General features: G+C 36.3%; 1 long non-coding RNA gene across 1 annotated transcript; it reads right to left on the reverse strand.

Moving 5' to 3' along the window:
• Positions 1–800: 800 nt before the first annotated feature.
• Positions 801–11,729, reverse strand: LOC143205806 (uncharacterized). Its single transcript, XR_013007926.1, has 4 exons — positions 11,680–11,729; positions 1,006–1,019; positions 880–946; positions 801–820 (listed from the first exon to the last, which is right to left on the reverse strand). It is a non-coding gene; the product is annotated as an uncharacterized LOC143205806 (long non-coding RNA).
• Positions 11,730–16,797: the final 5,068 nt, after the last annotated feature.

The following is a 16,797-nucleotide window of genomic DNA, read 5'->3' on the forward strand; positions in this document are numbered from 1 at the left end:
GCATATGTTTTATACCATTAATTTGACATTCCGCTATCAACAAATGACGCGATTGAAATATGGGATTATAAAATATTCCATCACAAGCATGCTAGATCACACACATCTTTAGTAGCTCTGGAAAAATCGGTTAGCATAACCACATATCAACTATATAACCTAAACTAAAATGATTGACATTTATTCATACTAACGGAGCAAATCTCACTTTATAAGGATCTTGTGAAGATCATTTGGTTTAGATTTTCGCTCAGAAAATCCAGAAATTGCCAAAATCATGATAATACCAGAAAAGTGGGAAAAGCTCATCGATCAAATTGATACGCTCAATAAATGTATAAATATATTCGCTTTTAAAAGCATGAAAAACAATCTGTAGTCCTTTAGCACTTACTATCATCAGCAACAGCCAATTCCATGGGATCCGGCTGGAGCTTGATTCGGGTGTAGAGAGCAGCACCATGAATCAATATGCTTGAAGAAAGTTCGTATTTGAAGGCTCTGCGAACTAGGGCCCGTCGTGTTTGTGTATCGTCCAGTTCAGGTTTAAAATCGACACGGTACTGATTCAGTCCCCATTTGGTCGCGCTCAGCAGCGTAAAAAAGTTCGCTTTGAATAAGATCTTGTCTCCATCCGAGCCTACAAAATAGAAAATCACCAACCATCATCTGTTGTGTCTTAAGCACGTTTAGAGATCCTAACCTTGTTTGGTCGCATAATGTTTGGGCTTCGTGTCCACGATTCCTTTCCGATTAGTTCTTCCTTTAACCCCCCCTTCGCCGCCACGTTTCTCGTCATCTGTACCACCAGTCTGTCGAACTATAAATCAATAATGTCTAATACTATTCATCTACAAAATGAATCAGAGACAATCTTACCTTGAGCTGCCAAGGTTTGTTGTTGTTCTTCAAGGCATTTAGTTCCTAGACCACGTCCCGCAGATTGCTGCAAATTATACATAATATCACCTACAATTACTCATAACGTTATCAACAACGTCTCACCTGCGGAAGGGAATCTGAGGTCCGCGAGTGCCCCACTGTTTAAGGAATGTTATCTGTTAAAGAAACAAATAAACTAAACCCTCACAAGTTTTTAAACTCTATTATATAAAAGAGCCATATCTTCGGCCTAAAGTATGAAGTAAAAATCATTAAACACAGTAGTTTTGGAGAGTCACTTGCCTATGTTATTCTTTAGACAGCAAATATATCACTGGTTTCAAAGTTTTAATCCTTCATTTTCTCCAAGGTATGTCTTTAATGTGCTTGTTAAGAAGTTTATTTTTACTTTATGATTTGAAAGGATACTAGCATAATTTCCTCTTATAAGGACTGTAACTCTTCCATCCAAATCATCTTGCACTTGGTAGATTTAATTTTGCTGTACATATTATTTTAGCAATAAACATTGCTTTGTAGGAAAATGGAACTACACGTCGCGTCGAAAAATGTTTCACAAGACATTTTATCATAGCGTAAAGACATTGTTTGCACCATTGCAACACTATATATATATATATATATATATATATATATATATATATATATATATATATATATATATATATATATATATATATATATATATATATATATATATATATATATATATATATATATATATATATATTAAATAAAATATAGTTTTGCATAGTAGTAAGATTTGTATTTAATGTTTTAGTCTCGTTTTCTCTATTTTTCCGAATTCCAACATTTAAAATTTTAGGGCGCTTCGATTTAATTTGGATTATTTATTAAATTAAATTTGATAGTAAAAAAATGGTTGTGTACAACCAAGCACAAAAAGAACAATTGAATAAATTGAACTAAAATGTATCAAGGCAATAAATATACCTACAATAGATTTGTGATTGGTAGTGTAACAAAAGAGCCACTGCCAATATTTCATATTGATTTGAAGCCAAAAGGAAATAATAAACATGTTTACGAGATTATTGATTTGGACCACAATGTCATTAAATGTGAGCCACCAAACACAAAGAGAATCATCCCACAATGCGCCAGATGTCAAGCATATGGGCAAATCAAAACATACTGTTAAAAGTTGTGTAGATGCGTGAAATGCGCAGGAGAGCATGCGACCAATAATTGCTCACGCAAAACACGTGACGACAAAGTAAAATGCGCTAACTCTGACGGTGATCTTCCTGCAAATTAAAAGGGATGCCTAGTCCATAAATCGCAACAAAAACTGTATCCAGCACTGAGAGAAAAAAGAGACTTACAGCCACTAAAACAGACCAGATGATTTAGATAGTAATCTAACTCGCCTAAAGTAACAATACACATCCTCACATCTCATACGCACTCGTAGTAGCCAACCCAACCTGATACGCAGACAACGCCAATCATCACTGAACCTATAAGCACTATTAGTAAATTAGATATTAGATGGAAAATTTATGGAACAAATGAGTATAATGATGAATTTACTCACCGTGTTCGTTACCAAGCTATCCTAATAACTGATAGCTACTACAGCATATACAAAATAACCGTCTGGAATGCTAGTGGACTCCAGCAACATGCCAGGGAGCTTAAAATGTTTTTATATAAACAAAATATTGATATCATGATAAATCATGATACGGATTCCGAAATACAAGATGTACCACAGAAAGCGCCCAGATGATAAAGCACATGGAGGAACACCTATAATTATCTGTGAAAACATTAGACACTGTAAAAGAGAGAAATTGAGCGAGAAATATTTACAAGCCACCAGTGTAACTATTGAAGAAGTGCATGGGCCATTAATAATTAGTGCTATACATCGTCCACCTAAACAAAACAACAAGGCCGTCAGATAGAAATAAAATTCTCGATAACATAGAATTTTGTGTTACAAAAAATGTTGATACCAAAACATGCAAAGCTGAATCATGCTTCGACCTGTCATCTGATCACTGATCTGTTATTATAACAGTGAACTCAAATATTCTCAACAAAACAAAATCACCTTTTTTATAACACTAAAACCAACTAGCCATTATTTAGAGAAAAATTAGACAGTTTGTTATGACTAAATGTATCTTTCAAAGCAGAAAGATACAGAAATAGCAGTAAAAAATATAACAAAAACTATACAAGAGGCCGCATGGTACGCAACACCTAATAGAGCGACATATCAAAAGTTTAATTAAACTTATATTTCATCTACAATAAAACAAAAAATTACTGAAAAGAGAAAACTGCGAAAAAGCTGGCAACAAATCAGAACAGAAGAAAATAAGAGAAAATTTAACAAGGTGACAAAAGAGCTGAAAGAGATAATAAATAAGGAACAAAATCAAATTCAAAACTATTTAGAAAACTTAACGCTAATTGATCCAACGGAATATTCTCTATGGAAAATAACAAAAAAGTTTAAAAAACTCAACAACATAATCCACCCATTGAAATTGACAATAATAAAGCGGAAGTTTTCTTTAAACACTTAAAAACCGTATTTAATCCGTACCCGTCTGAAATACCCGCAACAGAAGAAAATAACATAATTGACTTTCTTAACACACCGTTTCAAATGGATCTTCCACATAAGAAATTTACTGGAACTAAAACAAACAATACGTAAAGAAATCAATGATAAAAAAAGCTCCTGGTTTTGACCTAATTACTGGAAGAATCTTGAAAGAGCTCTCAGGAAAGTGCATTAAATTAATAACATTCATATTTAATGCCATTCTAAGACTTAATTATTTTCATAGCACTGGGAAAGGACATTAGGAAACTCAAATCATTATGATTCTTAAACCTGGGAATAATTCAGAAGACGTCTCCTCTTATCGTCCTATAAGCATGTTAACTGTCATCTCAAAACTTTTCTAAAAACTATACATTAAGAGGTTAAAATTAATCGCAGAGGAAAGAAATATTATTCGGGACCATCAATTTGGCTTCAGAAACAATAGAAAAAAATATAGAGTAGTCAACCAAAATAACAAAAACTTAGACGATAAAAAATATTGCTCTACTGCATTTCTCGATATTTCTCAGGCCTTCGACAAGGTGTGGCACACTAGACTTCACGTTACATTGATAAAGCTTTCGCCACATACGCACTTTCAATTGATGAAATCGTACCTCTCAGACAGACATTTTATTGTCAAACAGGGTGACGAATATACTGACCTACAGCCCATGTATTCGGGTATTCCGAGATCAGTGTTCTCGGCCCATTGTTATATCTTATATATACAGCTGAACTACCGACCTCAAGAAACACTACTGTAGCAACATATGCTGACGATACAGCGGATTTATCATCGCACGAGGATCCAATATCAGCCACAAGAAACCACCAACTTCATCTTAACAAAGTCGAATTCTGGTTGAAAACGTGGCGTATCAAAGAAAATGAGAGAAAATCTACACATGACATTCACCCTTTGTAGAAGAACATGTACCTCAGTAAAATTGAATAATCATGAACTTCCACAAGCAGACAACGTTAACTATCTGGGAATGCATTTCGATTGACGTTTGACATTGAAAAAACATATAGTTACAAAACACAAGCAGTTTGGGCTTAAACCAAGCCAAATATATTGGCTGATGTGCGTGATGACACTGAAGTGCGTAGGCTTAAACGCAAACTACCTTACGAACTGGTTAATAGACACATAGAGTGATAGATTTAATAATTTCTAGAATAAGTTAGAATAGTCATTAGAATAAGTTAGAAGAGACTTTAAAATAAGTTAAAATAGTATCTAGAAAAAGATTTAGATTATAAATTGTACAGCAGATCAGATATTGAAGTGATCTTCTACATGTTAGGATGGCTATATTATATAACGGAAATCAAATAATAATTCTTATTGCCCACAGATAGATTGTTGACGATCCAAGAGATTAATAAAAAAAATAGTTTGTTAACAAGTCTCTTTGTAAATCTCAAGATTTTGATTGTTTCTGATTTGTGATCAGTGGCTAATTGAAATTTTACTCCAAAAAGATTTTTTTTGAAAAGTTGTTCCGTGTTTATTACGGAAGCCAAACTGATGGTCTGGAATAATATTTCTTTCCTTTGCGATTAATTTTAATCTCTCAATGTATAGTTTTTCGAAATGTTTTGAGATGACAGTTAACATGCTTATAGGACGATAAGAGGAGACGTCTTCTGAATTTTTCCCAGGTTTAAGAATCATAATGATCTGAGTCACTTTCCAAGCGCTAGGAAAATAATTAAGTCTCAGCATGGCATTAAATATGAATGTTATTAATTTGATGCACTTTCATGAGAGCTCCTTCAAGATTCTTCCAGTAATTACAGTAAATTTCTCATGTGGCAGATCCATTTGAAACGAAGTGTTAAGAAAGTCAATTATGTTATTTTCTTCTGTTGCGGGTATTTCAGATGGGTACGCATTATGAACGGTTTTAAAGTGTTTAGAGAAAACTTCCGCTTTATCTTTATCTTTCCTAGCCCCGGTATTGTTGTCAATTTTAATGGGCGGATTATGTTGTTGAGGTTTTTTAATCTTTTTTATTACTTTCCGTAGAGAATATTCCGTTGGATCAGTTGGCGTTAAGTTTTCTAAATAGTTTTGAATTCCTTGATTTTGTTCCATATTTATTAGCTCTTTCAGCTCTTTTGTGGCCTTGTTGAATTTTCTCTTGTTTTGTTCTGTTCTGATTTGTTGACAGGCTTTACGCAGTTTTCCCTTTTAAGCAATTTTTGTTTAATTGTAGATGAAATATAAGTATAATTAGACTTTTGATATGCCGCTCTATTAGGTGTTGCGTACCATGAGGCCTCTTGTATTGTTTTTGTTAAATTTTTTGCTGCTATTTCTGTATCTCTTTCTGTTTTGAGATTTAAATTTAGTAATAACATACTGTCTAATTTTTCTCTAAATAATGGCCGGTTGGTTTTAGTGTTATGCAGAGGAGGTGATTTTGTTTTGTTGAGAATATTTGAGTCCACTGTTATAATAACTGGAGAGTGATCAGATGATAGATCGAAGCATGCCTTTTGGTGTTATTAGTCCAGAACCCCACATAACATGTTTTGCATTGTAGTCTCCTCTGACAATGAATCTATTACCCAGGGCCTTAAAGAAACCTTGGTATTGTTCTGCCTTGTTGTTGTGTATAGGTGGACAATATATAGCACTAATTGTTAATAGCCCTTGCACTTCTTCAATAGTTACATTGGTGGCTTGTAAATATTCCTCGTTGAATTTCTCTCTTTCACAGTATCTTATATTTTCACGGATAATTATTAATGTTCCTCTATGTGTTTTATCTTCTGGGTGTTTTGTGTGATACTGCTTGTATTTCGGAATCCGTAAATAATTTCTATCCGTGAAATGTGCTTCGGATACCATCATGATATCAATATATTGTTCATATAAAAATATATAAAAATATTTTAAGCTCTCTGATATGTTGTTGGAGTCCATTAGCATTCTAGACCGCTATTTTGTATTTCCTGTAGTGGCTATCAGTCATTAGGCTAACTTGGTAACGAACACGATGAGTAAATTCATTATTATACTCATTTGTTCCATAAGTTTTCCATCATTTCCTCTAATTTACTAATAGTACTTATAAGTTAGATTGGCATTGTCGGCGTATCAGGTTGGGTCTGACTGTTGGTTACTACGAGTGCGTATGAGATGTGAGGATGTTGTATTGTTGCTTTAGGCGAGTTAGATGGTATGTTTCTTTTGGATGGCTGTAAGTTTCTTTATTCTTTTAGTGCTGCATATGGTTTTTGTTCCAACGCTTTATGAACTAGGCATCCCCTATAATTTGTAAGATGATCACCGTCAGAGTTAACACATTTTACTTTGTCATCACGTGCTTTGCGTGTGCAATTATTGATCGCATGTTCTCCAGCACAATTCACGCATCTATACAACTTGCGACAATATGTTTTGGTATGCCCATATGCTTGGCATCTGGCGCATTGTGGGATGATTCTTTTTGTGTTTTTTTGGCTCACATTTAATGATATTGTAGTTCAAATACTTAATCACGTAAATATATTTATTACTTTTGGCTTCAAATCAATATAAAACATTGGCAGTGGCCCTTTGTTGCACGAAGTTTTATGTTATGTATATTTGCAACTTCGTGGACTTGTTCAGTAGTCCTTTTGTGACAAATTTAAAAGTATTTTCGGATTTTGGTCGAAAAGTTTGATATTGCGTGTTTCTATTGTCCAACTCTTTTATTTGAATTTTGAAATGTTCAGGGTCAAACATTTGAATCTTTATTGTTTCAAATCCGATTGTTTTTATAGTATAATGATTGGATATTGTCTTGAGCAAACCATACAGATGTTTAACAGCACCTACCTTACATACTTTATTGGGGGTGGTCTGGAAATTGCTTTTGGTTGGTTTTCTTTGTTGTCCTCGTTTTCTTCTGTCTCTTCTGTTAGGGCACTGAAACTGTTGTATGTTGGGAGGGGTTTTTGAAGCCAATAGTCGCTGATTTTCGTCTGTTTCCGCACTAATTGTTCTTCGGGATTTCGTAAGCGTTTTTTGCTTGTAACCGTGTTCCATTCATTCATTTCAGGGGTTTCAGTTATTGGCAGTTGATTGTTATTTCAAATAACGGGTGATTCAATTAATGAACTGACAGAAATATGTTGTGGATTAGACATTACGTATTGAAATTAACAATAGAGATCACTAAGGAGTTATTAAATGTTTCATTTAAAAAAAAATTACGCGCGTCACATTTTGTTCACTCGATTTACCGTTCCGAAAATAACAAAGAAAATTCCCAGAAAGTCTTCCTTGCTTATAAAAAATAAATTATAAATTTCACGTCCAATAGTACACGTTTTAAATCACGTTCTCGTCCTACAATGGTTGAGACTAGGTTTAGACTTTTTTGACCGGCAGTTTTATGACACTAACAGTAACACAGATTATTTTACAAGCGAGCGTTCTGAAAGATACGTCTACACTCCGCGGTAGTTTGAACAGAACTGACTCCGAAAAGATAAGGCCCATAATGATTTAAAATCTAAAGCGTTCCAAACAATGGACAATGATCACATTTCGGTTGTTGAGTATTTTATTTCCGTTTTTGTTAATATTTGAGAAGCTTTCGGTCGTTCCATTTTATAATTATCCCTCAAATCGGAAAGTACTACACACAAAATTTGAAGCATATGTTTTTAATACGAATTATTTATCAAAGTTACGATACATTAAAATACTATCAGGAATTTCACATTTTCAGCAAAATTTTAATAAAATTTTCTATAATATTCAAAAAGACCTATTAATAATTTTATTTTAATACATTTTCATTTCTTGGTATACGAAATTACCAAGGATTTAATTTTGTTAGTTGGATAAGTATTTTTGCACTACCCAAATTTGAGAATTTCATGGCGATATTCTATGATTATCTAATTAAATATCATTCTTACATTTTTAGTATTATTTTGTAAATCAAAATTTACATATTTTGTTGAAAAATTATTTCACATAATTTGCTTCTTTGCGTCTTTAATAATGAATGGATGAATATTTGGATAAGAATTGGCCTTGATTGAAAATAGTTGATAGCTTTCTCCATTTATAAGCGATGAGAATTCAAAATCTAAAATACATTTATTACCCTAACAAAATCTAAACACAAAATGTTACGAATCACTTATAATTCGGGATGGGACGGAATTAATAACACCACTTAGGGTCTTGGAACAAAAGATAAACTTTATTTTGATCCCTGGTATCACTCCATCTCAATTTAAATGTACCTAACAACTTAATCACAAAACATAATATATTCTGTATATTTCGTGAACTTAACCTAATTAAGAAAATAAACAAAAACTGCATAAATACATTTAAATTGCCAGAACAAAACTATTACTTTATACACATAACGATTAGCTTGTACTTAGAGCTATTCTATTTTTACATTGTGAGAATTTAGAATCAATTGAGAATCCAGGCCAAGAATGAAGAACTAACAGCCTGAAAGAAAGAACTGGACCAGCATCAAAAAGGACCAGAAAGCCGTCGATTTTAATTTAAGCAGTGCCGAAGTCCGTTTGTCGCGGACAACCGAGGACAACAACAAGTTGAGGGCGGCACTGAAGAGCGCGAAGGGCTAAGAGAGAGAACTAAAGCAGACCTACAGGAAACAAGTGAACGAACTGAACGGCGCCGTCAAAAAACACGAGAAGCAAAAATTCGAACTGTTAAACGGTTTCAAGAAACAAATATTGCTGATCGACGTGCTGAAAAAAAGGTACTAGAGGCGAATTTAAAGAGAAAATTGAAAATGGAAAGAAAAATTTCAAAATTGGTTCAAAGTTTTAGTGTCCATTCACTTTGTTCAGTTTCGGTGTTCGCCGTATGACTCAGCGCTTGGATACGAACGGAATGTTGCAGCAGGTGTGTAGAGTGAGTAGAATTAGCGGGATTATGAACGGCATAGGTTTTTGGTTTCGAAGAAATAACGCCATTTTTTCCTTGTCATTTAGTTTATACTTATTAGATGTTTTTGATTAATACGTATTTCCCTAATATCTATTTATTAATAATAATATATAAAATTATATAAAAGCGTTATAAAAAAAACATCAAAACTTAAAATATTTATATTTTCCGTGCAAAAATATTATTCTATATATGAAAATGTGAAATAATATTTAACTTGGATTTCTATCTTGCAAATGGCAGTTATCAAAAACGTGTCATAAAAATAAAATAATGTCGTAAAAATATGAGTTGCTTTTCTTATTTCTGGTTGAATTGAAGGGAATTACATTTATTGGCACCCCCCGTAGCACCAAACTTGTCAAATAACATGGAGAAACTATTTCACAACTAATGGGGGAAAAGATGTTCAATTATAAGCTTATAAAATAACTATTAAAATAAAAAAATAAGCTTACCAAGATTTGTTACTTACCTATGTTGTTCTTCAGATAGCAGCTATGATATCACTGCGGTTTCATGGCATTATTCCATCATTTTCTCAGAGATTTATTTATTATTACACATTTACAAACAATGGCAATTTATAGGCAATGGCGTCATGTACGTCAGAGAAGACGTCGCCTCCTAACCATTATCGTAGCTTTCCTCATTCTAATGGACCATCTTCCGAAGACAGCCGAGAATAGCTCATAGAAGATTTAAGAAAACAGAATGAAGACCTGCGAAAGCAGATAGCCGAAATGAAAATGTTCATTCAAGCACAGACAGACGCTCTGAACAAGCAGACGGAAAAGCTGGAAAAGAGCGAATAGGCTTCCGATCTTAAAGGAGAAATCAAAATTCTCACTGCTACAATTACAGACTTCATGAAGTATCAAAAAGATACCATGGAAATAAAGACTGGCGCTGCCACAGAAACCCGGACCCAGACACTAGCTAAACGGGCGCAACGGTCAGACCAAACTGAAGACCCAGACTACGGTTTCACCTTGGTGGGAAGAAGGAAGAGAGGGCCCATCACTCCACCTCAGGAAAGCCAGCTGCCGAAGGACGGCAACAAGGGGAAACAGGCAACTGCTTCCAAATCACAACCCAAGCCGGCCATTCAATCTAACCAATCGAAAGCCAAGGCTAACGTACAGCCTTCGATTACAAAATTTTCCACTAGACCAGTGCGAAACAAACCGACCACCAGGAAGGTCCCACAGCCGCTACCGAAACAAGTTACCACAAGGCCAACCCAGCCTGCACAGGTAAGTAGCCAGGCCACTAAACAAACCTTAACCTCCACAGCAAAAACAGTGCCAAACGCAACTCCCCAGAGGAAAACAATCCGCCTATAGTGCTCCGTGACAAGAAGAGGTTCATGGAGCTCATTAGAATTACTAAGGCACAATTAATTGATATTATAACCCGAAACAAAAAGTAGGGCGTTTTCTTATTCGTAACCACAAGCGACAATTACCGAAAACTCACTACTCTGCTCGAGGAAAGGAATTACCCTTACTCCTTCTGTCATTCGGAGGAGAGAGCATTCCGGGTAATAATAAGAAACATCCCAGGATCACTTTGCATTGACGAGGTACGTGAACTTCTCTTTGATCAAGGCTTCCATCCGAAATTTGTGCAAAGATGGAAATTAAAATCCGGGATAGAACTACCAATTGTTCAGGTAGTTGTCCCTCGCGAAGAACGACATATCATATATATGACCAAATTCGGCATCATCATAGTGAAGGTCAAGGTCCAGAGAGGAAACGGCCAGCCAGTGCAGTGTTTCAACTGCCAGCTTTTCGGGCATTTCAGCTCGTATTGCCGAGCCCCCCCACGGTACGTCAAATGTTCCGAGCCTCACGACACTAGATCCTGTACAAAAATCCCAGAATCACCTCCAAAGTGCAGCAATTGCGGTGAAATTCACACCGCAAATTTCACCGGTTGCAGCTGCCGTCCTGCTCCAAGAAAACAAAAAATTCCGACCGAACCCAGGCCTCCACAAGGTTATCCTCCACCTTAAGGCCGCCTCCACACATGTAGTAACCAAGGTGGCAGGAAGCTAGCCCAAAAACTAGCCAGCGCCACCCAGCTTGCTCCAAGTCAAACTCCTTCTCCAATCAATACACCGGATCTTAAATAATAGGTGGCGATTTCAACGCCTACCACTCCACCTGGGGTGTTCCAGAGCGAACCCGCAGGTAACACCATCGTAGCTCTAAGGGCAGATCTGGGCTACGGTCTTGCCCTGCTAGATGAACCCACCCATCACCCTAGTACAGTTTCTCAAGTCTCAACTAACCACTCAAGTCCAACTAACAAGATTCAGGAAAAAAACCGACTGGAAAAATTACCAACCTCTTCTCCTGAAATCCGTTTCAATTCCGAAAATTAACACACCAGAGCAGCTCGAGGAAGGCGTACTCAAGCTAACTCGTGATATTCAGTCTGCTCACGAATCTGCTACAGTCAAAATTTCATCAGAACCCCAGCCGTGGAAAAACAACCATCCCGTCTCTCTTAAACGTGAAATTCGTATCAAAAATGGTTTATGCAGATTAGCTCAATTTACCCTTGATGCTACAGGCAAAAGGGAGGCGAACAGAGCATGCAGGTGATAAGGGCGGCCGTCTCAACTTGGCGACCAATGAAATGGAACTCAATTCTCGCGGACCAAAGACTGGATGGCCCCCCTTCCTTCTGGCGTGTCTCCAAATGCCTCATGAGGAAGACGCATAATGTCATCCACCCCTTGAAGTCAGCGGTTACAGAAAATTTCGCAGTCACTGACCAAGAAAAAGTCGAGCTCCTTGCAGAGACCTACGAAGCTCAAATGAAATGTCCCCCACCCGCAGAGAACACTAATGCTAAAGACAACGACATCAACGAATCCAACTCCATCAAAAGACCAGTAACCCCAGCCTTTCCAAGAAAGGAGCAAAATCATCTTCATGTGATTACAGGCCTATCAGCCTTCTCAGCGCCATTTCGAAGCTTGCCGAGAGGGTAATACTCTACGCTCTTAACTCTTTTACAAAGGAAAACAACATCGTTCCTGATGAACAATTCGGCTTTTGCGCTCACCACGCATCCGTCCATCAGGCTCCCGTCTAGCCTCACATATCCATCACGCTCTTGACCAACGTAAAAAGCTTGGAGCAGTTCTTCTGGGCCTAACCAAAGCCTTCGACAAAGTCTGGCATGACGGATTAATCGCAAAGTGCGTGCGGATAGGCCTCCCAGAAGACCTAACCGCTCTCATCAAGTCCTATTTCTCGGAAAGATCTTTCCAGGTTAAGATCAGGGAATCATTTTCCAGTCGTAAACAAATCGATGCTGGCGTACCTCAAGGTTCCCCGCTGGTCCCAGCCTTATTTAACCACTTTATTTCAGATCTGCCGAGAAAAAAGCACATTGACATCGCGTTTTACGCTAACGACACTGCTTTCTTCACGGCCACTTCACGTACCTAGGTCTCCACTTCGACTACAAGTTTGTTACACCCAACCAGATCAAACGGCTTCAAGTTTTCAAAAATAACCTCCTTAGGAGAATATTAAACGCTCCATGGTTTGTAAGAAATCTTCAAATTCATAAGGAAACTGACACTCCAGAAATCAAGCACTTCATATCTCAATCATTCCACAAACAACGACTCAGCTCAAGTTCTTCTGAAAACGCGCTTGTTCGCGAGCTGGTCGACATACTGGGAGCTTAGCACCGCGTCACCGCTAAGCTTTCCCGCTTTTCCAAGCTAAAATGGCCTCATCCCTCGCTACAGTCAAAACTTTTGCCCACATATAACAGTATTCAGTTGTGTGTTAACTCAGGTTCGCGAATCAATAGAATCCCCGGGTCCTCGTGCCCAATAACGGCTGCCCCATCAGCGGGTGCCACATCCCCAAATTTAATGCAGTAGCAGTAGCGATCCATAGGGGTCAACTGTGAGGCGATTTCGGTTTAGTGTATTGGTAAGCCCAGAGGCAGTCCCACATAACCCGGTCCAACTTGTCACTACAGGGCAAGTCTCCGCGACCAGGTATGCGTTATGCATTCCACCGCCTGGTTTTAGGCCAGAACAAAAAAAAGAAAGCATAATATCTTCTTGTAAGATCAATGACTCCAAATTATCCTATACAGGGCAGCTTTTATTTTTTCATACTACTTGATAGTTATGTCTAAGTTTAAACACAGTTAATAAATATTACACCTTCAAAACAGTAATTACATTACTAGAATATAATCATACCCCATGCAGTAAATACAATTTTGTACCTATTTATACATTATTTATCTCTATCCTTAATGGATTATGCCTGATGACTCGATTTGTAAATTTTGTGCCACCAAATAATTTTTTTTTTACTTTTTGTGATTCTACAATCTGCCCTATAGGCAATAAGTATTTCTTTTGTCTATATTATATTTACATTGCATACAGAAAATCACTTCATTAAGCGATCTTCTGTATAAAATATTATCTTTATTAATTAGTCTTATTCTAAAGCTTATTCTAAAATTTATACATGTCCAGTAATCAGATCAGATGGTGTTAAACGTTTTAGTCTACGACTTCACTATAACGTGGCAAATTTAGCTGATTAGAGAGTACATTGGGATGCACCGACACTCTATCGAAGTACTTCACACAAACACGTTGAATTACACTCGTTATAGGTTCTAGAGGAATATCGCGTTGTATCACTTTATTTGAAATATAGTACGGAGCATCAACAATGGCACGCAACACTTTATTTTGGAACCGTTGAATGATGGATATATTCGATTTGCTAGCAGTACCCCATAGTTGGATTCCATATGGCCAAATAGGCTTGAGTATAGGCTCATACAGCAACACCTTGTTATTTAATGATAACTTGGATTTGCGCCCGATGAGCCAATACATTTGATATAATTTCAGACGAAGTTGTTTTCGTTTATAGAGTATGTGCTTATTCCAGGTTAGGCGTCGGTCTAAGTACAAACCAAGATATTTAACTTGCTCTGCTTGTGGAAGTTGACGGTGATTGATATTCACTGGTGGACATGTTCTTCTACGCAGGGTAAACACTTATATGGCGGTAAATAGGTGGATTTTATTTCATTGACTTTAATGCGCCATGTCTTCAACCATAATTGTATTTGATCCAGGTGGGTTTGTAGGTATATTGATGCTGTGGCCGGATCTTCATGGGATGCCAATATTGCTGTGTCGTCTGCGTATGTTGCCACAGTAGTTATTTTTGTGGTGGGAAGATCGGTCTTTTCTGGTAGTTCTTTTAAAATTTTAAATTAAGTCATTAAAAAAAAATTAAGTCATAACCAGGAGCTTTTTTAGTATTAATTTTTCTCATTATTGTTTGATTAACTTTTTTGACAGTTAATTTCTCGTGCGGCAAGTCCATTTGAAATGGCGAATCTAGAAAGCTTGTAATTTTATTTTCCTCATCTTTATGTAGCTGAGATTGGAAAGGTTTAAAAACATTTTTTAAGTGTTTTGAGAAAATGTAAGCCTTCTCTTTATTGCTTCTAGTTCGAATATTTTCGCTTGTTTTAATAGGTGGGTTATGCTGCAGGGGTCTCTTAAGCTTTCTTTTATCTGCTATCTTTTTCTGTATTGTACATGATATATGTGTATTTTTTCTTGGAAATGTTTAATTGTTAAGAGTCGCATTTCTATGTCAATTTCAGTTTGTAACGGTAAGTTTAGAGAGATGTTTCGGTCTAAGTTTTCTCTAAGTGAGGACCAGTTAGTTCCATTATTGCACACAGAAGGGGGTTTATCTTTGATGGTAATTTTTGAAAAAGTGTTACTATTATTGGTGAATGATCAGAGAACAGGTCAAAACATGATCCTGCATGACACTTTTTTTTATCAATATTTTTTGTAATACAGAAATCTATAGTATCTGGCTTTTTATTTGTCTGAAGGCCAATATGTTGGTTCACCAGTAGAGATATGTTGTAAATTACCTGTCTTTATTGCTTTTAACAGTTCTCTACCTTTTGAGTTTATTATTCTTGAACCCCACATTAAATGTTCTGCATTATAATCTCCTCCGGCTATAAATCAATTACCTAGCGTACTGAAGAATTCTTGAAAGTGTTCTGCCTTGTTGTTATGTTTGGGTGGGCAATAAATTGCAGATATTGTTAATGGTCCATGGACTTCCTCTATGGTTATACTGGTTGCTTGCAGGTAGTCTTTGCGGAATCTTTCTTTTTCGAAATGAATTTTTTTTTCAGGATGATTTGTATGATAAAGTTTATATTTGGGAATTTTCAAATAATGTTTGTCCGTAAAATGTGTTTCGGAAACCATCATAACGTCAATATTTTGTTAAGTTACGAAAATTTTTAGTTCCCTTGCGTGTTGTCGGAGCCCATTGGCATTCCAGATGGCGATTTTATAGCTAATGGTTTCAGGCATTAGGTAAGTTTGCTGACGACGGTCGTGAGTAGGCCATCATATTTTCTAATCTAGAAATGTGACTGCTAGTTTCAGTAGTTTGTAAGGCAGGATAGAATTTCTACTGTAGTTGTTTGTGAACTGCGCAACCCTTGTAGTTCGCTGGATGATTTCAGTTAGAGTTAGCACATTTCACTTCATCATCGAGTACAATCTCCTGTATTGTGTTCTCCTGTACATTTTACGCATCTAAATGATTTTCGACAGTAAGTTTTTGTGTGCAGCTAGGGCTATCTTGATGGTGTTAAAGTCCGTCCCGTGATGTAATCCTTTTAACACGAATTTAAATGTTCTCTTTAATTTAGACTTGAATGTATGGTACTGGGTGTTTCTTTCGTCTAGTTCTTTTACTGAAACTTTAAAGTGCTCCGCTTCGAACAATTGAATTTTTATTATTTCATAGCTCACTGTTTTAATTGTGTAGTTCGTAGTGATGGTTTCCAATAGGTCATGGATGTGTTTTATTACACCTACCTTATAGATTGTGATTGGTGGTGGTTTGGGAACAACTTTTTCAGGGCTTGTTTGTCTATTCCCTTCAATTTCTTCTGATAGGTTGCTAAAGCTGTTTTTTGTCTCTATTGGTTTCTGTAACCAATAGTCACTGATCCTTGTTTGTTTTCTCGCAATTTCTTCTTCTGGGCTTCCCAGTTGCTTTTTATTAATGAGTGTAGTCCATTCTGATGGTGGAGTTTGCGTTATTGCTGATTGTTCTAATTTTATATCAAAGTGTGCAGGTGATTTGGTTGAATCGTTGTGGTTTGCCATGTTTATATTTTTAATATTTTATTTAATTTCGTTATTTTTGCACTAGTTTTTGACCAAAAATACTATAAATAAATTTCAAAAGGACTGTTGTAAAGTAAGGGGAAATAGTTTTAAAACACT

The sequence above is a fragment of the Rhynchophorus ferrugineus genome, unplaced genomic scaffold (genome assembly GCF_030347505.1).
Source record: "Rhynchophorus ferrugineus isolate W39M unplaced genomic scaffold, kcgeb_rfMv2 rfM17, whole genome shotgun sequence".
In the NCBI taxonomy this organism is placed as follows: domain Eukaryota; kingdom Metazoa; phylum Arthropoda; class Insecta; order Coleoptera; family Curculionidae; genus Rhynchophorus; species Rhynchophorus ferrugineus.